Genomic DNA, 26,286 nt, shown 5'->3' with positions numbered 1-26,286 from the left:
TGTGGAGGGAGAGTTTCAAAATCCCGCTGTTTTCACAACTTAAACCTCTGTTGTCACTGTGGTTATCAAGGCAGTGCTGGCTCCTGACCCTAGCAGGGACTTAGCTGCATGCCAGCCATAGTGGGGAATGCTCAGTAATTTCCTCGGGCCTCCACAGTAGGCCTTACTGTTGGAGAAGAGAAGTTCTGGAAAAGTTGTCTCTGAAGTAAGTTTCTATTAATAGAATAATTTGCATATTTAATGGTATATAACATTTAAAAAAAACACTGTCAATATCCCATGAAAGATTAAAACATACACTTTTATTTTATTTATTTATTTTTTAATGTTTATTTATTTTTGAGAAAGACAGAGGGAGAGAGGGACAGAGTGCAAGCAGGGGAGGGGCAGATAGAGAGGGAGACAGAATCTGAAGCAGGCTCCAGGCTCCGAGCTATCAGCACAGAGCCCGATGTGGGGCTCGAACTTGTGAACTGAGACATCATGACCTGAGCCGAAGTCAGATGCTTAAGTGACTGAGCCACCCAGGCGCCCCTAAAATATACATTTTTAAATCCTGTATTTGAAGAAAAAGGAATATAGCAATAATACAAAGATAATACAAATATAAAGACTTTCCTGGCCAAGACTAGAAATCTCTTGGGATTGGATTCCTCCCCCCAAACCACACCCATGGCCTAATTCCCAGGTATGTGGCCCATCTGGGTTGCACAGGACCCCTGCTCAAGACCTGCACTTGGCTTAATGCTGTGTTCCTACAGTCTTCAAATTCTGAACCCTCTCTCAACAGGGGCCCCGTGTTTTCATTTCACACTGGGCACCGTGAACTATGCAGTCAGTCCTGCCTCACTGGTTCCCTATCCCTGCAGAATGAAGGTCGGGCTTGGTAAAGCTCTCGGGCCAAGCCCCAGCACCCCTTCCCACCTCTCCTCACTGGTCTTCGAGGCCTCTCAGGGTGCCTCCTCCCCTGCACAAATCCTCAGCACTCCCCAGGTAGGTTCTGGCCTCTAGCTTTGCTCCTGCAGTCCCTACCTTGGCCAGGGAGCCCCTCCTCTACCTGCACCCTCCTGGAGCCTCCCCTCCCTACCTCTGGCCTGGCTTCAGCGCTCGTCTAGGTGCAACCTCACAGCACATGTGCCATGCTGCACCAACATTCTACATACATGTCTGTCCCCCAGCACTCAGGAAACCCTTCCAGGCGAGCACTAGGGCTGGCAGGCCATCCCCACCGCAGTGTCAGGCAGCAGGAGTCAGCTGGCATTGAAATGACTAAGGAAGCTCCGGTCTATAGGGAGCAGTCTTCGGAGACGCCACAGAGGACTTGTTCTCCAGATAAGATGGAAGCTCTTTCTGTCCTCCCCAAATATCCCTTTTTCAAACCAAACTCATTTCCTATCTGGAAACAAATGTCAAACACTGGGGGCTCACCAATTAGTTCTGTGTGTGTGTGTGTGTGTGTGTGTGTGTGTGTGTGTGTGTGTATGTGTGTATACGAGTGTGCATAACGAGGCTACCAATAGACTTAAAACACTTTGTTTAATGTTTATTTATTTATTTTTGAGACAGAGAGAGATAGAGAGTGAGCAGGGGAAGGGCAGAGAGAGAGGGAGAAAGAATCCCAAGCAAGTTCCATGCTGACAGCACAGAGCCTGATGTAGGGCTTGAACCCATAAACCCCGAGATCATGACCTGAGCAGAAACGGAGCTGGACATTTAAACGACTGAGCCACCCAGGTGCCCCTATAACACTTTGTTTAAACCTGCTTTCTTCTTTCATTTCTTCTGGCATTATTCATGTAGTGTGGTTTCTGTTTCTGTTAAAAGAAGCTGGTCTCTAGTTTCTTTTAAAAAAAATTTTTTTTTCAACGTTTATTTATTTTTGGGACAGAGAGAGACAGAGCATGAATGGGGGAGGGGCAGAGAGAGAGGGAGACACAGAATCGGAAACAGGCTCCAGGCTCCGAGCCATCAGCCCAGAGCCCGACGCGGGGCTCGAACTCACAGACCGTGAGATCGTGACCTGGCTGAAGTCAGACGCTTAACCGACTGCGCCACCCAGGCGCCCCTCTAGTTTCTTAGTTTAGCACATGCAGACTTTTACATGGAAGGTTCTTTCATTCAACTAACTTAACAGCTGGGTGGCAAGGGCTTGTTGGCTCAGTGTAAGGAGAATGGGCACTGGGCCATGGGCATTACCAGGCTCTTCAGTTGTCCTGGTTTCAGGGTCAGCTTCTCCACTAGGTAACGCACAGACAGGACCTGGGGCCCACAAAAATGTCTTAATTTCTTTTAAAATCTGAAGAAATAATAATAATATATATGTAACATGTAGCCTATAAATCCAGTGTGGATTATATTTGTCTTCAATGCAGTCATAAAATTTAATTTTTTAAACTTTATGGGGTGCCTGGGTGGCTCAGTCGGTTAAGCGTCCGACTTTGGCTCAGGTCATGATCTCACAGTTCGTGGGTTTGGGCCCCGCGTCGGGCTCCGTGCTGGCCGCTCAGAGCCTGGAGCCTGCTTCAGATTCTGTGTCTCCCTCTCACTCTCTGCCCCTCTCACACTCACACTCTGTCTCTGTGTCTCTGTCTCTGTCTCTCTCTCTCTCAAAAATAAACATTAAAAATATTTTTTTTATGAGGAAGGGGCCCCCAGAAGGCACGGTACAGCCCTGCATGTTTGGCATTACCTGTGTCATTGGACACCTCACAACTTCCACCCTCGCCCTCTGGTTCTATCAGCAGCAAGAAGGTAAGCCAGGCCATTTTGAAGGTTTGGTAAGAGTAGGCAGGACAAGCACTCCATGGTGCTTGTTTCCCAGGGCGGTCAGCCCTAAGGGAACACAGCCCGTGATCATGGGCCGCTGTGACTCTCTTTCCTGTCAAGGGCACCGAGCTGACTCATCGCCGAGGCCATGACTGGGCACCACTTCTCTGGTAAACACCCTCCTGGTGAGGTGTGGAGCACACACTGCCAGCTGTCTTCCCATGGATGAATGCCCTCTGGTATCCTGGGGACCGAGGCAGCACCCAGGAATCTTTACTGGAGTAGATGCCTATCAGGAAAGCCTAATTTGTACATTTATCTTTTAAGGAAAATTTCTTTGAACTCCTGGATCTGGGGAGGAGCGAGAAACGTGTGAGGAAACAGTAAAGGTTCTCCACGCCTCTCTGATAAATTCATTGCCCCCACTGTCCTAGGGCAGCAGGAGCCTTGGGATACACACAGGTAAGTCACAGAGCTCCCATGCGGTCAGCTGCATGGAGCTGACAGTGCAGTGGGCTTAGGGGGTGGCCTTGTGTGACTTCAGGGGGTCTGAATGAGCATGTAGTCAACCTAGACCAAGGTGCCAGCTTCAGTGCTCCTAGCTGACGGTATGCCAGATTCTGGGCAAAAGACTACAGCACTTCCCACTTTAACCTCACAACAGTCCTCTCAGGGAGATGCTGTTGCACCCATTTTACAGATGAGGAAACTGAAGGGTAGAGAGGATACCGAGAGACAAGATGAATCAATGGATAACCCTCAAGTGGCCTGGCAACAGGGTCTCTGGGACTGAGGTGGGAGGGGCTGTGCATGGTCTTTTCTCGCTTGCTGTCTCCAGATCCTGGGCACTGGCGTTCCCAGCACCTCCTTGAATAGCCTGTGTTTACGCTAAGACTTCCTAGTACCCCAGCATGATTTGTCCCTTACCCTCCAAAACTCCTTTCATGCCCAGTAGAAAGAGAGAGCTTTCCTCCACGGGAGCACAAGCATGGCCCACCATGCTGAGAGGACACAGCCAGTTCTGCAGGCACCAGCTGACCCTTCTCCCTGTGAGATTCATCCTGTCCCAGCAACACTCTGCAGTTGCCTATGTTCATGAGCATAACCAAGGTCAAGCAGTGTTCCCAAGGTCACATAGCTAGCAAGGCAAGGGGCAGAGCCAGGACTAAACCCAGGCTGAATAATTGTAGAGCCTGTGTTCTAAACCACTGCATTCTATCTAAGTGCTCCTTTTTCATCAAAAACAGCTTTAAAAACAAAAACAAAAACAAAAACAAACAAAAAAGCCTAAATAGTTCCTGCCCTGGCTTTCTCACAGGGTTCCTGGGAAGGCCAAATGAGACAATGTATACAAAAGTTCTGTGCTTCCTAGTTTAATACTCACCCCTCTTCATCTTCAAATTGCTTAGTCTTCAGTTGGTGTTGTTCTTGATTTGGGGCTCTGATGATTCTGAAAAGCAAAATTATTGATATGCACAAGGTCAAAGCCCTTTAGGTGACTACATTTCAGTAGGGTGTAGTGATAGGAAGATAGGCTGATATCAGGATATCTGACTTCTAGTCTTGATAATGTCATTGTCCTTATTTTGCACCTGAACATGTGGGCACCATCCTTTCATTATTGAGTACTCTACTGTAACCAGATTCTGTGCTGGGCAATGCGGGTGCAGGAAAAAAAGTCTCAATTTTTGCCTTCAAGAAGCACAGCCTAGTCTTTCTGGCAATGGTTGGAAAAGTGTGGTAGACCACACTTTGTCATTATTTGCTGCTTTTTCTGTGAGGGGATTGTTTTTCTCTGCCTTATTGACATTGGCTTCGGCATATGACTTACACTGGCCAATGAATGCAAGTCAAAGTGGCATACACCACATCTGAGCCAATGCATGTCTCCACCAGTTCTCTTACCTTTTCTTCTCTGCTACAAGACCAGTGTGGCCCAGAGATGGGCTACACTTTGTCCTTGGTTCTGGAATAAAAGAAAAGCTATACTTAACCCACAGAAGATGTGAATCATGAGCAAGAAATAAACCTTCTACTGTTGTGGTTGTAAGACTGAGATTTGGGGGATATTTGTTATGCAGCTTAACTTAGCAAAAGCTGAGCGATACAAAAGGAAAGAAGTAGGCTCTATGTTTCTGTCCCCTTGTTTGCATCAGTTTGGAGATAAGAATGGTAATCCTTGTGTCTAATAGATTTTATGTGGCTCAAAAACCTATTTTATTCATTTCTTGTCTTCAGAGCCATTGAGTCTAGGCAGCCAGGGGTCTGGGCAACCGGGACAGGCCAAATCCACAGAACAACTTTGCTGCTCCTTTGCCTCTGGCCTTGGTGTTGGGTCCTATGCTTGAATATTTCTTTATCACTGTTTCTGGCAAGTGGTTGGTTCTTTGCGTTGAAATAGCCCCAAGCTGCTTTTCTGCCCACATTTGTAGGGTAGGATCGGGGGGATATTTGTCACTCATGTTGGGTGAGGACTTTATATTGGAAATAAATTATTCCTATTATACAATCCAGAATTGGGTTCTGAAGATGCTTCTGCTTGTCTACCTTTCCCCCAAGTCACCCATCAGAGTCCTTCTCTGTGGGACACCCCTGACTCCCTCTGTCTCATCTTCCTATTTCTTTTCTTTACCCGTGATTACTTTTTCTTTCTTTCCTATTTGATGAAACTGAAAGGACAGAGTCAGTTCCTTCATAGTGTAAAATCTGGAAGACAAACCAAGCTTTCTAACACTAACAGTGAGAGCTTCTTACAGCCTAACCTCCACGTGTGAGGTTGTACTAAACAAGGCCCACCGTGCCTCTCTCCTTGCTTTCCTCCCTCCCGCCTCCTTTCTTTCTTCTCTCCTCCCATCCCTTCTCTTCTTCTTTCATCCTTTCTTTCATTTCTTTCTTCCAGCAAATATTTATTGAGCCCCTATGATATTCCCTGTTGCTTGCACTAGGCACTGAAGAGGGTTCAGTGAGTAAAACAGATCAAGATGCTTCTCCCCAAAGCTATGGGAATGATAGAAGCGGGTAGGGTGGACATCCCAACCTATTATTCTTCTCTATGGAAAGCTGAAATATTGGTGTCATCTTATTATTTTTTCAGTTGTTCTGAATGTAAACCTGTGGTAGAGATGAAGGAGAAAAATGATAACAGAAGGTCACTTACAGTTTCTCCTGGAAAAGCCATCTCTCTGTAGGTTTATCACAGTGAGCCTTGGCATCTTCAAAGGTTGGAGCTGCCACAGGGATAAGAGATCATTCAGCACAGTGCTCCCCAGAATTTTCACAAAGTGGCCCTGGGGCAGAGCAACATGAATCACTGTCCCTGAAAGATGCCTGGACTCTTTAGCATGAAGCCGCCAGACACATGGGAAATTTCTTTGAAATATCTTTTGTGATTTAAAAATTAATGTATTTTTTGCATGCTTTTCATAACATAGCTGTTTGTTTTAATATAAAAATTATCCTCTCAAGATCACATATTGGATGATTCCATTTATATGAAATGCCTGGAATCGGCAAATCCAGAGGCAGACAGTAGATTAGCTGTTGCCCAGGGCTGTGAGGGTTGGGGGCTGTGAGAGTGATGGCTAAGGCATACAGAGTTGGTTTTGGGGGTGATGGAAAGATCTCAAATTAATTGTGTGATTGTTGTACAATCTGTGAATATATTAAAAGCCATTGAATTGTATGCTTTAAATGGGTGGATTGTATGGGATGTGAATTTTATCTCATGAATCTGTTAAAAAAAAAAAAAAAGCTGTCCCTCCCAATCTTCAAGGAAAACTGGCATTCTGGGAAGATGCAGTTGTAGCTTTTCCCCACTGTGTGAGCAGCAGCTAAATGCACCCATTTGAGAATGGCGACTCTAGTCCAACCCCATTAATATACAGACTTATAGAAACTGGAGCTGTGAGGTGACTTGCCCAAGGCCACCCACAGCAAACAGCAGAGCCAGATTTCCTGTGTCCCAGTTCAGGACAACAGGATTAGCCTCCAAACGTACTTTGCATTGAGCTTGAATTTACCTTGTTTCACTTCCTAAATCATTTACTTACCAAGTTGTTTTAGCCACACATGTTCCCTGGTCCTTGGCTTTCTTTGGCTTTCCACGTCCTGGATGTTTCCAAAACAAGAGGCTGAGTCTCTGGATACCTCATCCCATTTTCTGCAGGGGCTGAGTGGGAGTGGCAGGAGGAGGAGGAGGGGCTCCACCCGTTCTTGCCTTGAGCCCCACTGAGCCAAAGGCCAGCTCTGACTTCAAGAGGCTGTGGGAGTAAGATCCACTATCTGTTTAATCACCAGTGGTATCTGGATGGAAGCTCAGCCAGGACACTCTCATCCTAACCTGTGCAGCATTGGGCAAGCTGTGAAAGTGAAATGCTGAGGTCAGATATGAGGACAGATCATGTAGTAACCTGCAGCCCCGTGACCTTGCTTTCTCCAGATGACCTCATGCCGAGAAATGCACAAGTGCATCAAACGTGGCCCCTCCCGGCCAGGCTGGACCATTTCAGCGAGGGGTAGGCTCAGATGATCTCTGGTACCTTGGAGCCTCCCTTTTGTCTGGTTCTTTTTTTTCCCTTTTTAAAAATGTTTGTTTAGAGAGCATGTGCGCAAGTAGGGGAGGGACAGAGAGAGAGAAGGAGAGAGAGAATCCCTGGTGGGCTCCGTGGTGTCAGTGCAGAGCCTGACATGGGGCTTGACCTCACAAACCATGAGATCATGACCTGAGCTGATATCAAAAGGCAGATGCTTAAACCAGTTGAGCCAAACATGTGCCCCATATCTGTCTGGTTCTACATAGTTCTTGCCTCCATTCCTTAAATTTTTTTTTTTTAACATTTATTTATTTTTTAAGGGGGGAGGGGCAGAGAGAGAGAGAGGAGATGCAGAATCTGAAGCAGGCTCCGGGCTCTGAGCTGTCAGCACAGAGCCGGAAGTGGGGCTCGAACTCATGAACCATGAGATCATGACCTGAGCCAAAATCAGACACTCAATCGACCGAGCCACCCAGGCACCCCTTCTTGCCTCCATTCTTTCATGAGATCTTTACAAAGGTCCTGTGAGGTGGTCGAGGAGAGCATTAGTTACCTTTATTTTTCAGATGTGGAAACCAAGGCTTAAGAATCCAAGTTACCCAAGGTTTTTAAGCCAACAAATGGAGAGCTAGACCAGGCTGTTTCCACTAGGTTCTGAGCTGAGATTAGCAGACTGCTCATGGAGGACAGTGCAAAGTTCACCCATGGCCTTAAAGAACAGTATGAGCATTAATCATCATCTGTTGCTTTTGAAGATCACCTCCAGCATAGCTTTGTTTTAAATCTATGCCCAAGGCCGAAATGGAATTAAAAAGATGTGAGAGACAGCAGTCCTTAAGTGTACTCAGAAGTATTTCTTAATAAGTAGCTCTGTCTCCCCTCCTCCCTTCCTTGAATGTGAGAAGTTAGGAAATGAGCAGTCATAAGCAGAGATGGCAGTGTGAGATATTTCACAGAGGCGGTGTTTAACCACCTGTCTAGGAGATGAGCAGCTCGTCCTCGAGGTGGCTTTAACAGAGAACCAGTCCTTCCACAGCCGAGTGAAGGAAATTTGGGAAGTTTGGGGTCTGGAATTCTGGGCCAAGCCATCTCACCGTCTCTGTCAGGAGAGATCCCCGCCCCTTTGATTAGGGTTCAGTTGTCTTACTATAACTCAGTTAGACTCAAAAGATTAAAAATTATCTGCTGCTCTAGCTGCAGTATTAAAAAATACATATATTTATTTATTTTTGAGAGAAAGGGCATGAGCGGGGGAGGGACAATGAGAGAGGGAGACAGAAGATCTAAAGCGGCTCTGCACTGACAGTAGCGAGCCCAACGCGGGGCTCAAACTCACGAATCCTGAGATCGTGGCCTGTGCCGAAGTCGGATGCTCAAGCAACTGAGCCACCCAGGCGCCCCTCTAGTGCCCGTATTTCTACAGCACTTTTTAAAATCTGCAAGATCCTTTCTTCAAATGAAATCAAATACGTAAATCTGAGAAAAGCAGAGTTAGGACAAAGAGGCATCTTGGAGGATGAGCCACCTGGAGCTCCTTGCCTTGCCGGCAGTTCTGGCAGCTGGCTGTTACAAAATCTGGAATTCTGACGTAATCTCTTACTTCATCTGTGGGGAAACGGGACATAATAGCAGTGATCATGGTTATATTTCGTTGTGCTCTCACTTTACACTCATCTTTTCATTCTCCCGGCAGCCCCACAAGATACGTGTGTTATTTTCTCGGATCATCAGAACAGGAACTTGAGACTCAGGATGATTAAGCAACTTGCCTGAAGTCACTTAAAGAAATGCCTGGAGGGACAAGGGACTAATGTCCAGGACTGTCTGGCTGCAAAGCCAGCTCTGGGCTAAGTCTTCAAAAACACACATTTCCCACTAGACCCATACTCTGCAGGGACAAGACCTTGATGGAAACTTGAGGTAGATTTGTTTTTCTGTCCCTCAAAGGGCACCTTTCATGATGCCTGCTTTGAACAGTGGAAGGGCCCTGACTGGTCTGTGGCTCTTGGTGTCCTAAAGGAGGGGTTGGCAGTTTGTCTGTGACCGAGAAGTAAGTCAGGCCACATCCCCAAAGTCCCTGAAGCTGCAGCAGCAGGGATGCCAGGCCTCGGTCCCTGACACATAAACTGCATTGTCGCTTAGAGTGACTTCCGCCTGGAAGCTGGCACTTGGGGGGGGGGACTTGGCAGTAGAGCAGGCTAAGCCCTTTGGGAGCATCTGATCCAAAGTCCTTACTGTACTTACATGGAGTGACAACAGAGGAAGAGGAGAAAGTCACGTGCCAGTGCTGACCATGCGACCTGGGAGTACAAAGTTTTCAATAATGTTCCTTGAGTAGAAGTCCGTTCATTTATAAGTTACAAACCTGGCTGTTGGTACTGTTCTATATTATGCATATTTAAATCTATCCCCAAATTTAAAAAATTAAAGAATGAAATAAAAGATACACCTAGAAATTCTGTTTTTCTCCTCTCCCCAGTTGGGTTGTGTTAAGGATAAATTTCGAGCACTCACTTTGGAGAACTCTGGACCAGTCTCCCTATGAGCTGGGTAATTTAGGAACCTGAGGTCGGATGTTCAGTTTTAGGTGGTTTTTTATTCTAAGCACCACCCCCCCCCACCCCACTGCCATAATAATATCATTACTTCATTCAGTTTTTTATTGTGGTAAAATATGCAGCACATAAAATTTACCATCTTAGCCATCTTTAATTGTACAGGTCAGTGGTATTAAGAACATTCACCTTGTTATACAGTCATCACTAGTCATCTAGAAATGGAGGCATTTCTAGAACTTTTTCATCTCCCCAAAGTGAAACCCTGCCCCCATTAAACAATGACTCCCCATTCTCCAGGCCCTGATAATCACCATTCTATGTTTTGCTTTTATGAATTTGACTACTCCAAAATTATTTTTAAGCTCCTATGATGACTCAGGTGGTGGTTTGGCACATGAGTTTCAGAGGTGAGCAAAGCAAATGAAATTCCCACCCTCCGACCTCCAATAAAGTCTGCTTTAATGAACTAAACTTACCTAACTTAGCTCTACTTTAGATTAGCATCTTTGGAGAGCCCAGGAGATGGGCTATATCCAAGCTGGTGGCCAAGTGCGGAATACAGGGCAGGTGAGATGAGAAGGGTTGGGGGAGGTGAGGCTGGAATTGAGAGAGGTGTGACAGGTGACTACTGGATAAAAGGGAAATACCTTCCCACAGAATTCCTAAAGAATTGGAGGAGAGATGGGACTTCCTGCATCACATAGGTTGAAGCCATATTTGGGATGCTATAAGAGTCATCCCAAAAGGCTAGCGGGCATGCGAACATTGGGGTGTCCTCATTATCAGTAACCCGCGCGTGACTCAGGCTTCGGAGTTTGGGAGGAACAGGTGTCAGGTGTGGAGAGAAGAGAGTGGGTAGGGGCTACACCCCCCGGGGTGCAGCTTGGCTGGGTGGCTAGAAGCCTGCCCACATCTGACTGGATCCCACGCTCTGCCCCTCCGCCTGCCTTTGCCTCAGGATAAAATTATACATTTCCAATTACAGGGCTGGTCAAAAATCAATAAAAGGTGGGAGAGAACAGATCATTTTTCTTACGGAAGTAACCATTTTCATTAATTTTTCATTAGTGCTGCCTTTGTTTTGCTATCCATCACCCGCAGAGCTGCAGCCTGCGTCAGTGAGTGTGCGTGCCTCTTGGCTTCAGGAGTTACTGCTTGATAAAGCCAGCAGGTCACTGCCCAGGACTACTGCCTGCGCAGCTGGTGTAGGTGACTGTTTTGTGACCATCCTGTTGGTTGGAATGTGCTTAAAAACACCAAAACTCAATCGTAACTCTCTTATGGAAATTCTCTTTGTAGCACATGTTGGGGTTCGTTGCATTTCTTTTCAGGGGTGTACATAAGTCAAGCCCTTCGTGGACTCTTGGTGCTGATTGACATGAGGGGTCTGTTTGGCTGGTGTACTTGGCTGAGGGCCAGCTGTATACCTTTGGGACCTTGGGCCTCTGCCTGAGTGCAGGCGGTTTCTTGTGTCTTGACATGTGCTTCTCTGTGCTTTTAATGCAATTATTTTATCCTTAAACTCAGTTCCCTAAGTTCAGCCTGCCCCATCTCTCTATGAAGCCTTCTCCACTCCCCCTTATGGCAGAATTGCTTGGCCAGTAAACCTTATCCCCCGCCCCTCCCATTATGCTCTTCATACAAGTGCGTTGACTACTCACGTGGGTCTCCCCCTAACGTTATCTGAGAACAGGGGCAGTGGCTTTTTAGTTTTCAATTGTCAACACCTAACAGCACCTGGCCAATGGTAGGTGATTAATGAATGTCATTAAAAAACATAAAAACAAAAGACAAAGGCAACTGGAAGTCATTCCTCACTTTGTGTAAGCAAGGGTAAGACCCCTCATTAGTAGTGGGAGGTGAAGCAGGCCTGACATTACCCCCAAATGACTTATCCTATTGTAAAAGAACTAGGTGCTAATCCCAGCTCTGTGGCTAATTAGCTGTGTAACCGTGAATAAGTCATTAACACTGAGTACTTATCAATAAAGGGGGGATTCTCTTCCAGCCCTAATGTCCTTAACCCCAAGAACCTCTGCCCTTGGAAAAGAATCCTCCCTCCCATACCTCATTCGTCAAGCTGAATGACACAGGAGCTTTCTGGTGCTAATTCCCTCCGCTGGCCCCTATCTAGGCCGCTAGGCTGCCTCTCCCTCCTTCTCACACCGAGGCTTGTCCGGAGCGCTGCTTGCCACACTGGTTGTTACCAGCCTCCTCCTCAGCTTTGTGCCATCAATTCTCTCTGGACCTTTTACTGTTTTCTACAATGTGTTTATATATGACTACATTTGGGACAATCACCCTCATAGAAAACATTTTCACACCCCCGCCAAAATTCCCTCAAGTCCCTTTCTAGCCACTGGCCCCCACTCCCCCACCTCTACCCTAGAGGTAACCACTGCTTTAGTCTTGCCTGTTCTGGAACATCATATAAATGGAACTGCGTAGCAAGTATTCCTGTGGTTGCTTGACACTTGATTCCACATAACTTTCTTGAGATCCGTTCATGTTGTTGCATATGTCAGTAGTTCATTCTTTTAAATCACTGAGTAGTATTCTGTTGGTTGAATAAACCACAATTTGTTTACCAATTCTCTATTGTTGGAGGACATTTGGATCGTTTCTGGCTTTGGTCTTTTTTGTGTTTTTTGTTTGTTTCGTTTTAGTTTTGTTTTTTTTGGTCTTTTTGTGTTTTTAACTCCTTTTATATTTGCTTCACTTTAATTTCTAAATGTAATAAAATCATTTAAAAAATGTCACCTCTCACTTACTAGCTACGTGACCATGAGTGGGTTACTTAGACGCTCTGAGCTAATTTCCTTATTTGCAAAATGGGATAATGATAGTAGTTTTGCCATAAGATTGTTTTGGTTATTTTTTTCCCTTTCTAAGGTAAAATTTTTATATTTGAAGAACATCATGCTGCACATTTTCTATTTTTTTTTTTTAATGTTTATTTGAGAGAGAGAGCATAAGCAGGGGAGGGGCAGAGAGAGAGGAGGACAGAAAATTCAAAGCAGGCTCTGCACTGACAGCAGTGAGCCCAATGCAGGACTTGAACTCATGAACCACAAGGTCATGACCTGAGTAATGCTCAACCGACTGAGCCACCCAGGCGCCCCATATTGCACATTTCACACAGTCATGTAAGAAAGCAAAAATGTATCCTTCCCTCATCCTAGAAATAAAGAAGGGCGTAAAAAATTTTTTTAAAAAATCATGAAACTTGGAAGTTTAGCACCAGCATCCAAAATAAATTTTTAAAAAAGGGGGAAAAAGCATTTGCTACATATTTTAGATTTCTTTGGTTGGGGTTCTCCATATGTGGTATTAATAATTCTTCTTTCAATTCCTATTACCAAAACAGTAAAAACCAAGAAAAAAATATTTTACATATTCATATAAATATGTTAGCCACATTATAATGATTAGGTTCATATATTCAATCACTTAGGATATTGCCTAGAATATAGTAAGCACTGTATAAATATTTGCTGTTATTTGTGTTATTATTGAGCTGTCTTGAGGATATGGGTGACATTCTATTCTTGGAAACACATCTGTGGTTCAGGCATTATATGAGGAGTGTAGATTTTGAACCTCATTCTCATCACTCACATCCCTTCTTATAAACATCATGTAAGCTCACTTGTAACCCTGGTGTTAATTTTATTTTTACTGAAAGAATATTAGATGATATGAAATAGATACGGTTCTCAAATATTCAAACTGAAAAAGCATTATCAACCTAACTTGCTGAGCCTCTACCCTTGGCAAATACACTATTAGGAATTTTTGAAGTAGAAAATATTCCAAATAATTCTTGGTTTATAGAGTGTAGAAAATAATAGCTATATCCAATCATTCATGTTAAGATGTGCCATTTTAATAAAGTAAAAAGTTTTTGGGGGGGGGAGGGAATTGTGTATTTTCCTCTGCCATTTCCTTCTAGCTACTGGCCTGCCTCTCTTTTCCTCTGGAAGATCGTAAAGGAATCATGTGCAATCACTGTCTTTAACTCCTTGCCTCTGATTCCCTTCTGAGCTTGCTGTGGTCTGCCTCTGAATCCGAGCTCATCACAATCGCTTCCTCTTGGGGCAGCAATGGCCTTGTTATTGCCACACCTGATAAACGGGTTTCAGTCCTGTCCCTGTTTAACCTCTTTTGGGCACTGGACACTTTCATACTCCCTTTGAAACATCCCCTCCACCCCAATTTCCCGCCCCATTTGATTCCTACCCCCTGGGCCACTCATTCTGGGTCTCTACCCACATCTGAGCTGGTGGGTCTCCAGGTGCATGCCCACCCCCCCAACCCGCCCACCCCTATACACTCCCTGGGCTTCAGGCAATTTCTTGTCAGTCATCACTCCAAAACCACATGTGTAAGCTCAGCTCCTCCTCTGGTGTCCATTCTAACTGTCCCCATCTCTGCTCACCTAGTTGCCCACAGCCACCTCCCTGCCGTATGCTCAGCACCAAACTGTTGAGAGTACTCTTTACATGCCCTACAAATGCAAGCTCCTTCCTGCCTCCCTTCCCTCTTTCTCTCAAGGGCTCCCCAACCATCTGGAAGCCTGAGGTAGACACTTTGGAATCATTCTTGATTCTTTTCTCTCTTTCACCACCCACATCCAACAGCTCATCAAGTTCTGCTGTTCCTACCTTGGAGATGTCTCATGAGTTCACCCCTTCTACCTCCCAATTGCTTTTATTTATCATAATAGCTCTGTAAGACAGCTGGAACAATCTCCCAATTTACCTCTTCAGTCTCTGTCTGCTCTGCTTCCTACTCCATTGTGCCACAAAAATTCGTAAAAGAAATCTAATTACATCACTCTTCTGCTTAGAAATATAATGATTCCGGGGCGCCTGGGTGGCGCAGTCGGTTGAGCGTCCGACTTCAGCCAGGTCACGATCTCGCGGTCTGTGAGTTCGAGCCCCGCGTCAGGCTCTGGGCTGATGGCTCAGAGCCTGGAGCCTGTTTTCGATTCTGTGTCTCCCTCTCTCTCTGCCCCTCCCCTGTTCATGCTCTGTCTCTCTCTGTCCCAAAAATAAATAAACGTTGAAAAAAAATTAAAAAAAAAATATATAATGATTCCTTGTTGGCCATGGCTGGCTCCCCCACTGGGCCTGCCTGGCCTCGGGGTCGCTGGAGGTAGGGCTCCCACCTCAGGGATGCTGAGTTAGTTTTGGGGCCTAGATTTCTGCAAAGAGTTCCCTTCCCTGCCCCTGTTCCACTCTACAGGGACCTTGCTATTCTCAGCATCCTGGCATCGCGCTTCTTCAAGTCTCAGTGCTCTGTCTCAGCCCAGGCTATTGTCTCTACATGAAACCCTCTTTGCTCCACATTTCCTTCTTTGTGTTCCTGGTGGGGTCATCCTGCAAGATTCTCCTCCTCCCCAGCTGTGTCAGGGCTTCTCTGGCTTCCCTAGGATGGGTTCCCTAGAAGTGTTTGTTCCTTCGCCTGTGTTCCCTGGCTCATCTGCACATACCTGTCAGGGCATTGATTGACTCTGCTGATCTATTACAAGGCTACCTGCCTGCCTTTGCTGGGATCTCCCTCAGCAATCTTCTCCCACCTGCATCCTTGGTGGCTAGCACAGCGCCTGGCACGCTGGCCCCACTTAGCGCTTGGCCCATGAGTGAATGGATGAACCTCCCTTCTTCCTTCCTTATTTCCAGCACTGCTTGTCAGATGGTGCCACTGGCAGTGTAAATAGCTGACAAGAATTGAGTCTGGTTTTGTAAATGCTGCCTTAGTTAGGACCTCCAGTTTCTCTGAGTCAGTTTTGGAACGTTTTATTTCACTGATGCCTTTTATTTCAAAAGAAGAAAATTATAGAGGGATGGAGGAGGGGACGACAGGAAAGAGCCTTCTCAACTCTGAAACCTGTTTGATTTGAGTGTAATAAGAGACTCGCTTATTTCATCGTAAAGAACTTCCAGGCTGTAGAGCCCCGCTGAGGTGGGTTTCCTGGTTCCTGGGGAGTAACGTGCATTTCTTCAAGCAGCAGGGCACTGCCTTCTTGCCCAGCTTTTGCAGCGTGGAGAGGCCTCACAGCACAGGGCAGGGGCCGGGGGGCGGGGGGGCGGTGGGATCTGAGGCCTGGTGAGGGTGACATCTGGGAAACAGAGCTGCCTACAGAGACAAATGTAGGGCAAAGCACTCATCTGGAGGGTGCTCTGGGACATTCCAGGAGTGAATTTTTCCTATTGGTGGGCTAGACTCGTTGAGTTAGCAGTCAGCCTTGGTTTTATTTTCTCATTCACAAGAAAACCCTAAGGAAAGATAAGATACATGAAACATGGCAAGGCTAAAAGTGAAGCTTATAGGGACTTTGTACACCCAAAAGGAGGCTCTTTGCTTTAGTCAGAATAAGAAGAGAAAAAAATAATGGTGAACATGCACTGAGCCCTGTCCTCTGTATGTGTTAATGCGTTTATTCAAAGTCTCAAAAAACTCCTATGCATTAGACACTGCCATTACCCCTAGATTTTAGATGAGGACTCTGAGACACAGAGAGGTTGCCTAATTTTTCCCAAGGTCACACAGCCAGTGAGCAGGATCTGTACCTACACTGGTATCCATCGTGCCACAGAGCTTCTCAAGGCAAGAAGGAGGGAGAGGCTGGTGCCGACTGGGGCCAAGAGAAAACAGATCTACTTCACTGCTATTTTATTTCTGCCTTCCTGATCTGAGAGAATGGACTTTGAATTGGAAGGAGTAAATCAAACACAACAAGGAAGGGACTAGACTTTAAGACTGAGGCAGACTGAGCTGGCATGAATTTAAGTCTCCTGGTCTAGATGAAACACAATCCTGGATAAGGAAAGGACTTGTAGATTTCCTAGAGGAAGCGGCATGGGGGTAAAAACTGAAAGTCAGTAAGTGTTCCCGTTATCAAAAAGGATCTAAAAATGGGCTATGTTAATGGCATCTTTTCCACATTATGTATTAGGATTTTAAAATTGCAAGTAACAGGGCGCCTGGCTGGCTCTATCAGTAGAGCATGTGACTGTTGATCTCAGGGTTGTGAATTTGAGCTCCACATTGGGTGTAGAGATGACTTAAAAATAAAATCTTAAAAAAATTTTTTTTCAATAAAATGTTGAATAGCATAAGCCAATTTAAACAGCTTAAATAAAGTAGAGCTTTTTGTAAAGGACACAGAGCTGTGTTACAGAAGCAAGGGTAGGGATGGATTAGGCCTCAGGACTAAACCAGAACCAGAGAATCACTGTTGCTTCTGCTGTACATTTGCCTCTGAATTTTCCTGTGGCTGTGAACTTGGGGGCCCACAGAGTCCAGGTTGATGGTTCCTCTTTTGAAGAGCTAGTCAGCCTGAGACCAGAGTCTCTAGGACCCAGTGATGTATTCCTGGGTAAAGGACTCTGGGCTGATCAGTGGTGGGGGAGAGTCCTGGGTAAACAGAGCTGCTCTATGTACAATGGCTAATGGAGGTGGACAGGGGGAGGTGCGGGTGTCAGTTCACAGGGAATTGTGCAGAGGGGCAGGGAACTGTACTTAGGTGGGAGGAGGGTGTCTACACTGATACCCAAATTTCTCACCAAATTCTGGAATATGTTCATAAATAGTTTTCCTAGAAAGCAGACTCCTCTGAAGCCCTCAGAAGATCTAATTCTACCCTCCCCCCCACTTTTTTTTGAGAGAAAGAGAGCACAAGTCGGGGAGGGGCAGAGAGAAGGAGAGACAAAAATCCCAAGCAGGCTCCATGCCATCAGCACAGAGCCTGATGCAGGGCTCGAACTCACGAACTGTGAGATCATGACCTGAGCCGAGATCAAGAGTCAGACGCTTAACCAACTGAGCCATCCAGGTGCCCTGTCATTTCCCTTTTGATAGACTTACTGAAAGGGTCAGTAAGAATGGCATAGACAAAATAATCAGGATAATCTTATGAAAAGCTGTAAGGGCATCACCTTTGTCTTCTTCATCTTTGAGTGGCTGGTGCATAGAGCAGGGCTGGTACACAGCAAGTGCTCAATAACTGAAGAATGAATGAATGAATGAATGAATGAACAAACTATGCTGAATGACAGCATAGTCCTGTGAGGTCATGGCTGTTGAGGGCACCTGTACCCACAGAATACTGATCAATGGACTGGGGTCATCCTGGAGAGAAAACTTTGACAGTGAGCTTTGGTAGGACAATTACGTCAGTGATTTGGGGGCAGATAGGCCATGCTTACAGAACTCTCACATGACTGGAAGCTAGAAAGAGGGTGAGATAGCCTCCTGGGGACAGATGGAGGTTCCCAAAGCACCCAAGAGGCCGGAATGAAGGAAAAACACCCAATTCTCTGGAATTTCACCAGGACTAACAGCAAGTTCTTCATGTGGCTAAAAGGGACCAATTATATAAGGAGTATGGGATACCTGCCTTGATCGAAGTCAAGCTCAGAGTGGTGTTTGCTTCTTAGGCTGTACTAAATTGGGTATAATGCCAAGATTAGGGGAATTTTAGTTGAAGAAATGGGGGCTGCTTAATCTGGTGAAGGAAGTTTTAAGGGCCGATGCAATGTCTTTCTTCAAACAGTGGGGGCCAGTGGCCCATGGGAGGTCAAAGGGTAACCAAGGCCTGTTGCATCTGATGGCAGTGAGCTCCCCATAATGGTAGTAAAAGCCTACATTTGTGCAGGGATTTGCCATTCTCCATTCTCTCTTACTTGCTCCCCACACAGCCTTTAGGCAGAGTTGAGGCAGACGATGTGCCCTCATTATAGCTAGAGAAACTGTACGTCTAAAGACAGAACGTTTAAGTGACCTGTTCAAGGTCATACATTCACAAGTGGCAAGGCTAAGGCAGGAATCCAGATGTTCTGGTTCCCAGTGTGAAGGACACTTCAAGCTTCCCATGATCAAGGTGTTGAAAGAGAAGCCAGAAGACCATGGCAGGGATGTCGTGGAGGTGAGTCCTTCCATGGGAGAGAGAAGGGCTGCCTTGAAGACCCCCAGCTCTTGGGGCACCTGGGTAGCTCTGTCAGTTAAACTCAGCTCTTAATCTCAGGATAGTGAGTTCGAGCCCCCCCACTGGGCTTCACGCTAGGTGTGAAAACTATTTAAAAAATAATTAAAAGAAAGAAAAGCCCCCAGATCTGTGTGTCTGTGATGGTGAGGATGCCCTATGAAGGATGTTAGGCTTTGCTGCAAATTGCCTATGTTTGTCACTGTGCAGATGTCCCCCACCAGCCACCTGGTGAACACCAGGCTTGTGAGGGGAATGTTCAACATGAAAGCTGAGATGGTGCTTTCCCTGACTTTGTGCCCTCTACCATTTAAAAATGAGTTACATCATTTATTCTAAAGGATGATTTAAGGAAATTGCTGCTTCTGCCTTTTGGAACCATGTGTCTAATACTTGGGGCTTTACTTCAAGGTTTATGAGTTCTGAATTTTTTTTAAAAAATATTTATTTTTGATGGGGGGGGTGGGGATAGAAAACGAGCTAGCTCATGCAAGTGGGGTAGGGGTAGAGAGAAAGGAGACAGGATCCAAAGTGGGCTCTGTGCTGAGTGGAGAGCCCCACGCAGAGCTCCAAGTCACGAACCATGCGACCATGACCTGAGCCAAAGTCAGACGCTTAACCGACTGAGCCACCCAGGTGCCCCAAATTCTGAATTAATTGCAGAATCAAGCTTTCATTTGTCTGAGACTTCCTAATTGGTGGGAGTGGCAATCAGACACATTTAGTGTGGGTTAAAAAGCACTGGGCAATATGACAACTAAATGCAACGTGTGATTCTTGACTCATTCCAGGATGAGCAAACAAAACAAAACAGTTCTAAAAAAAATTCTTGGGAGTGGTGTGTGTGTGTGTGTGTGTGTGTGTGTGTGTGTGTGTGTGTGTGTATAAGAGAGAGAGACAGAGACAGAGACAGAGAGAAAGGGGTGAGGGAGGGAGAGTATCAAATCAGTGTTAAATTTCCTGAGAGTTACGTAGGAGTATGTTCTTTCTCTCAGGAGATTTCATGCAGAAGTACTTAGGGGTGAACTGTCAGGATAGGTGCAGTTTATTTTCACATGGTTCAGCCAGAACAACACAGAGAGAAGTGGGAGAGCAAATATGGCAAAATGTTAACAACCGATGAATCCAAGTAAAGGGTATGTGGTGGAATTTGTACTTGTGTTTCTGCTTTTCTGAAGGTTTGAATGTTTTCAAATGAAATATAGGGCAAAAGTAGTTACCACTGAAATAAAGGCAGATTTCAAGAAACGTTTCTACTGTATTGTGAGCCTAAAAATGAAAAGCTCCAGTGAGTGGTAAGTAGGCAAGTTGAGGCAAACCGTGTTACCTTTTGTCTTTTCTTAGCAGTGGAAAGCCAGGAAGCCACAGAATAAAACAAAGACTGTTTTGTGTGGGAGATGAACTCATTTATCAGCCGCATTCAGACTGGAGAGGCAGAGGGAAAGATCAGACTGTTTAAGTTTCTTTTCTCCACCCCTATTCTATCGCTCTGATTAACCCTATAGTTACTTCCTGATGCTTATAAGAAGAGAAGGCAGCCCCACCTAAAATGCTAATATAGCCAGGATTCCAGTATGTTGCCACGCATACAGCATCTTTGAACTAGAAGCCATCGTTACTTTTGCTTTTCTGGCAAATACTCTTAGTTTAAATAAGTACAGAATTTAAGAATCTATCTTTAAAATTAATATTGAAAGTCAGATAATTTGCCAAGTAAAAGAAGTGACGTTTAAAAAAATTCCTTACAAATTCATCTAGAGAGTAACAAAATACATCTTTTACATAAAAGTGTTGCTGGGAAGTGTTTGGGTTGCGAATGTGTAATTTGGAAAGTTATTACTCTTGTTACAGACACTTTTATGGACCCAGGAAAATTTTACACAAGGCAGGTTCAACCTGTTTGTCAATCTGCTGTTCCTCCCGGAACCCAAAGGAGTCCATAGGGCCTGGGTGCAATAGTTGGCCAGAGCTGACTTAGAATCTGGGCTCCTTCATTGATTTACTCTTTGGCTCATCCCTAATATTAAACTATTTGTGTCTTCTTGCTTTATTTCCCTGATGAGTCTTGGCTAGTTTTATCAATGTTCTTGATTTTCTCAAAGAACCAATGCTAATTTCATTGCATTCCTCTGTTGTATCTTCTGTTTCTGTTTTATTGATTTCCATCCTGATCTTTATCATTTTTGTTCTTCTGCTTCCTTTGGATTTCATTTGCTCTTCAATTTCTAGTTTCTTAAGGTGGGAGTGAGGGGTCATTGACTGGAAGACTTCGTTCTTTTCTCATATAGATATTTAGTGCTATAATTACCTTCTGAGTACTGCTTTAGCAAAATCCCATACATTTTGATATGTTATATTTTCATCTTAATTACGTTGAAAATACTTTCTAAATGCCCTTTTGATTTCTTCTTTGATTCATGTGTTATTTAGAAATGTGTGTTTAGTTTTCAAATATTTGGGGATTTTCTAGGGATCCTTCGGTTGTTGATTTCTTTTTTTTATGCCTATTTATTTAGAGAGAGAGAGAGAGAGAGAGAGCTCACAGCGGGGAGAGGCAGAGAGAGAGAAAGAGAGAGAGAATCCTAGGCAGGCTCTGTGCTGTCAGTGTGGAGTCTGACACGGGACTCAAACCCACGAACCATGAGATTATGGCCTGAGCCAAAATCAAGGGTCAGATGCTTACCTGACTGAGGCATCCAGGTGCCCCAACAGTTAATTATCCTTTAAATATATTTAAGTTATAAGAAATAAAGCTTTTTGTGCTTACCTGTGTAGTTATCATTTCCAGTGCTCTTAATTCTTTGTATAGATGCAGGTTTCCATCTAGTATCATTTTCCTTCTGTCTGAAGGACTTCCTTCAACATTTTGTAGAGAGATCTACTGGTGATGAAATCTTTTAGCCTTTGTATGTCGGGAAAAGTCTTTGTTTTTTGAAAGATATTTTTACTGGGTATAGAAATGTAAGCTGACAGTTTTTGTCTGTCAGTACTTTAAAGTTGTTGCTCCATGGGTGCCTGGGTGGCTCAATCATTTAAGCCTCCAACTCTTGATTTTGGCTCAGGTCATGATCTCGCAGTTTGTGAGTTTGAGCCCCACATTGGGCTCCACACTGACAGCACGAAGCCTGCTTGGGATTCTCTTTCTGTCCCTCCCCTGCTTACACACGTGCTCTGTCTCCCTCCCTCTCTCTCTTGAAATAAATAAACTTTAAAAAATTAAAAATAAACAATAAAAAATAAAGTTGTTTCTCCAATGTCCTCTGGCTTGTATTGTTTCTGACAAGAAATTTTCTATCATTTTTATCTTTTCTATCGTTTTTATCTTTTTTTCTGTTTAAAACTTTTCCCTCCCCCCATGGCTGCTTTTAAGATTTTTTTTCTTTATCACTGTTTTTAAGCAATTTGATTATGATGTGCATTGGTATGTTTTTCTTCAAGTCTCTTTTGTTCAGAGTTCATTGAGCCCCTAGGATCTGTGGGTTGATCATCATCTTCAAGTTTGGAAAATATTCAACCATTATTTATTCAAATATTTGTCTGTCCCCCACCTTCTACACACATTGCTTGAGAGAAACTTCAATTACGTGAAGCTGTCCCACAGCTCAGTGATGCTCTGTTCATTTTGTTTCAGCCTTTTAAAAAAATCTGTGTTTAATTTTAGTTTCTATTACTATATGTTCAAGTTCACTAATTTTTTCTTCTCTAATATGTAATTTGCTGTCAATCATGTCAGGAATATTTTTCAGACATTGTAATTTTCATTTCTAGAAATTTTATTTTGTTCTTTTTCATATTTTCCATGGTGCAACAAATGTGTTCAGTCTTTAGCTCCTTGGACATAGGAATATAGATTAATAACTTTTTCAGGGGCTCCTGGGGGGCTTTTTTGGTTAAGCATCTGACTCTTGGTCTTGGCTCAGGTCATGATCCCAGGGACATGGGATCGAGCCCCTGCTTAGGGCTCTGTTCTGATAGTAAGGATCCTGTTTGGGATTCTCTCTTCCTCTCTCTCAAAATAAGTAAACATTTTTTTTTTTAAATAACTTTTTTAAAAAAAGATTAGTAACTGTTTTAATGTTTTTGTCAACAAATTCTGTAATCTCTATAATTACTAGGTTGGTTTAGATTGATTTGTTTTTCTTCTTACTAGAGGTTGTATTTTCCTGCTTCTTTGCATGCCTGGTAATTTTTTATTAGATGCCACATATGGTGGATTTTACCTTGTTGGGTGCTGGATATATTTGTATTTCTATAAATATTCTTGAACTTTGTTTTAGCATGAGGTTGAGTTACTTGGAAATAGTTTGATCCCTTTGGGATTTGCTTTTAAGCTTTGCTAGGTGAGCTCAGAGCTATGTTTAGTCTAGGGCTAATATTTTCCTACCACCGAGGCATTCTCAGTATTCTAGCCAATGCTCCCTTAATTATAAAGTTTTCCACTCTGGCTGGTGGGAATTGGAACTATTACTGGCTCTGTCTGAGCAATAGTTTTTATATCTTTCTACATAGCCTTGGGTAGTTTCCTCAGACACATGCACTGATCAGCACTCAGCAGAAGACTCTAAGAAGACCCTCCTCAGTTCATTGCTCTTCTTCCTGTGTGTGTAGCTCTCTCCTCTCAGTTACCCTACCCTAGTTGCCTTGGCTTCTGTAGATTGCCAGCTCTGTCTCTCCAACTAAGGGAAACCACTGGCTTCTGCCTGGGTTACCCTTCCCTGCACCATGTCTGGAAATTTCCTCAAGGTAGTTAGCCAGGGCAATCTTAGGGTTCACTGTTCTCTGTTGCCTAGTATCCAATCTCTTGAAAGCCATTGTTTCATATATTTTGTCTAGTTTTTTTAGTTGTTTCAGGTGGGAAAGTACATCTATTATTCCATATTGGTCAAATGTGGAAGTCCACCATGACTTTTTAAAAAATGTTTATTTATTTATTTTTGAGACAGGGAGAGCAAGCAGGGGAGGGACAGAGAGACAGAAGGAAAAAGAGAATCCCAAGCAGGCTCTGCAATATCAGTGCAGAGCCAAATGCGGGGCTCAATCTCACAAACTGTGAGATCATGACCTGAGCCAAAATCAAGAGTCAGATGCTCAACTGACTGAGCCACATAGGTGCCCCGGTCCAACACAACTTTTAATTGGGCAAAATCCAAAGTAAACATTTAATAACCCATAGTGCTTAAGGGCTTTAATATTATTAATAATTAATGCCCTAATGTATACCAGTTGCTTTACACATATTTTCATTTAATCTAGTGTTTATGAGTATTAACAAGCTCTCCAACTGGTGGAGTTGGTAACATGAAACCCATACTCTGCATGTTTTAGGAATAGTAGACTTCATTTGTTTATCTGTCACCAATAGGCATTTCTTTAGCACCTACCAGGTGTGACATAAATATAAATAAGTCAGATCTTAAGTTTGGCCCTTAGATGTAGACATGTAAATATATTTTTCAATATCATATGGTAAGTGCAATAATAAAATAGGGTGCTTCAGAACCATAGAGAGGGGTGACCCAGCTGAGGGGCATATGGGAAGGTGGTGATAGGTAAAGGGTGTCTTAAAAGATGAGTGGCAGGTCATTAAGGAAGTAAGAGGGTAAATATATTCCAAAGCAGGGAGTCTTAAAACAATATGACACATCGGAGCTGAAAACAGTATGCAGGAGGCCGAGGATGGCCACAAATAAGGTTGAGAGGTAGGCAAAGTTAGAGCAAGGAGGGCCTTGGATGCCACCCTAAGGATCTGAGATGATTCTGAAAGCAATGAGGAACTACGTGGGGCTTTTAACAGCTGAGTCAGCAGGCTACTGGCCCCCCCGGGCGCGGGGGTGTAAATTTCGGATGCCCCTTCCAATTCTCAGCAGAAAAACGAATTAAGATCTCATGGAAAGAGTCCACAGAGGAAGAGTTGATAATATGACATTGAGAAGGGGTAGTAGGGATGGAGAGGAAGAGACTGGGTTGAGAAATGCTTAGGAGATACTTTATGTCAAATTTGGTGACCCGCCAAAGTGGGGGGAGGGTGGGAAACGGATTCCTGGTTTGGGTGGGAGGTGGTGTCTTGAACTGAGATAGGATATTTAGAAAGAGAAGGGATAGAGCTAGGGGTCAAAGTAAGTTCAGTTCTGGAGAGTCCAATGGAAATATTTTGCAGACTCTGCATCTGTCATTGCTGATGACAGAATATATTGAAATAAATCATTTTGATAAGTAAGATTATTTTAAATAAGATTGCATCTTACCCACTTGCATAACTCAAAGTCAAATGGCAGAACTATGTCTTATTTGTTACTGTATTCTCAGAGCTGGCTACCCTGCCTGGGGATCTGGGAGAGATTGGCCCTGAAGCACAGGTGATTGGGAAGCCATCGATGGATGAGATCGCACAGGGAGACTGAGAAGAGCAATGACACACAAGAAAGAGATGTTCACGCCTTGGGGTGAGAATTTGAGAAATGTGAGATCTGGTGGCCTTGTGTCATCGATGGGCCCTGTGAAATACCATCCAGATACAGCTGAGCTGCTTTGTCAGTGGTTTTGGTTTTTGGTTTTGCCCTCATGTATTTTTCAGATTAACACAAAGGCTTTTCCTGATTATGCAGAAATCCTTTTGATCCATCGCCTGACTAGCTTTGCTTGGAAGAAAAGTTGTAAGAAATAATGGGTGGGTGTGAGGGTAGGAGTTGGAGGGTGGTTAACACAGAGGCAGAAAGCTATTGGAAGGATTTGGGGGTGTGGCTGTAGTTGCACCCTCTGGGGCTATGGGAAGTCAGATTTTGAAATTACAATGGCAGTAGGGAAACGATTACATAGGTCGGTGTTCGATTGTACAAATACCTCTACGCTGCTTAAATTAAGAGCTATAACTGAATTATTTTTAGAAATATGCAGTCTACCTTACAGAATTTCAAATTTTCTGGTATTCATATGTGTTAAGAGACCACATATTGGATAATATGACTCAGAACAATGATATTTTAAAGAATACAGTATCATTTCAAATAAAGAGCAATAATGGATGATATATTTCAGTTTTAGGGCCACAAGCAATCCACCTGCCACCACTTTCTCTTGCCAATCCTGTTGCCCATTACCACCAACACACAAACCAGCTGCATCAAATAGGTCACTCAAGTTGCAGACCTTTAAGTGATCCTTTAAAGCCTCCTCAAGCTGGATTTAATCAACTGCCCCTACTGGTCTTTCTTCTTCTCCAACTGAGGTGATGCATCCTTGACTAGGATTTGGTCTTAACCTTCCAGAACAGGCTTTCTGAGTCAAGTTCTAGAGTTTGAATGGAATGCACAGCAAGTGTTTCTCTGTTTTTTTCCAGTCCTGTTAGTCAAGAGGATAATTTAATACCTGTACTATCTGTTCCTTATTCTGCAAGCACAATCTGATAGATGGATTGGGAGGAGTGCTGAAATACTGGGTTTCA

The 26,286-nt window shown here is 44.2% G+C and overlaps 1 long non-coding RNA gene across 3 annotated transcripts; it reads left to right on the top strand.

Moving 5' to 3' along the window:
• The first annotated feature begins 2,813 nt into the window (after window positions 1–2,813).
• On the top strand, window positions 2,814–26,031 carry LOC121033066 (uncharacterized). Of its 3 annotated transcripts, none has more exons than XR_005791684.1 (3): window positions 2,814–2,936; window positions 3,094–3,228; window positions 8,992–10,972. It is a non-coding gene; the product is annotated as an uncharacterized LOC121033066 (long non-coding RNA). The 3 variants fall into 3 exon arrangements; XR_005791683.1 differs by lacking the exon at window positions 2,814–2,936 and adding an exon at window positions 25,152–26,031 and having other exon boundaries at window positions 2,948–3,228; window positions 8,992–9,218; XR_005791685.1 differs by lacking the exon at window positions 2,814–2,936 and adding an exon at window positions 2,951–3,005.
• Window positions 26,032–26,286: the final 255 nt, after the last annotated feature.

Source organism: Herpailurus yagouaroundi, unplaced genomic scaffold, assembly GCF_014898765.1.
Source record: "Herpailurus yagouaroundi ecotype Mexico unplaced genomic scaffold, PumYag 142, whole genome shotgun sequence".
Classification (NCBI taxonomy): domain Eukaryota; kingdom Metazoa; phylum Chordata; class Mammalia; order Carnivora; family Felidae; genus Herpailurus; species Herpailurus yagouaroundi.
This window is presented reverse-complemented; position numbering and strand designations above follow the sequence as displayed.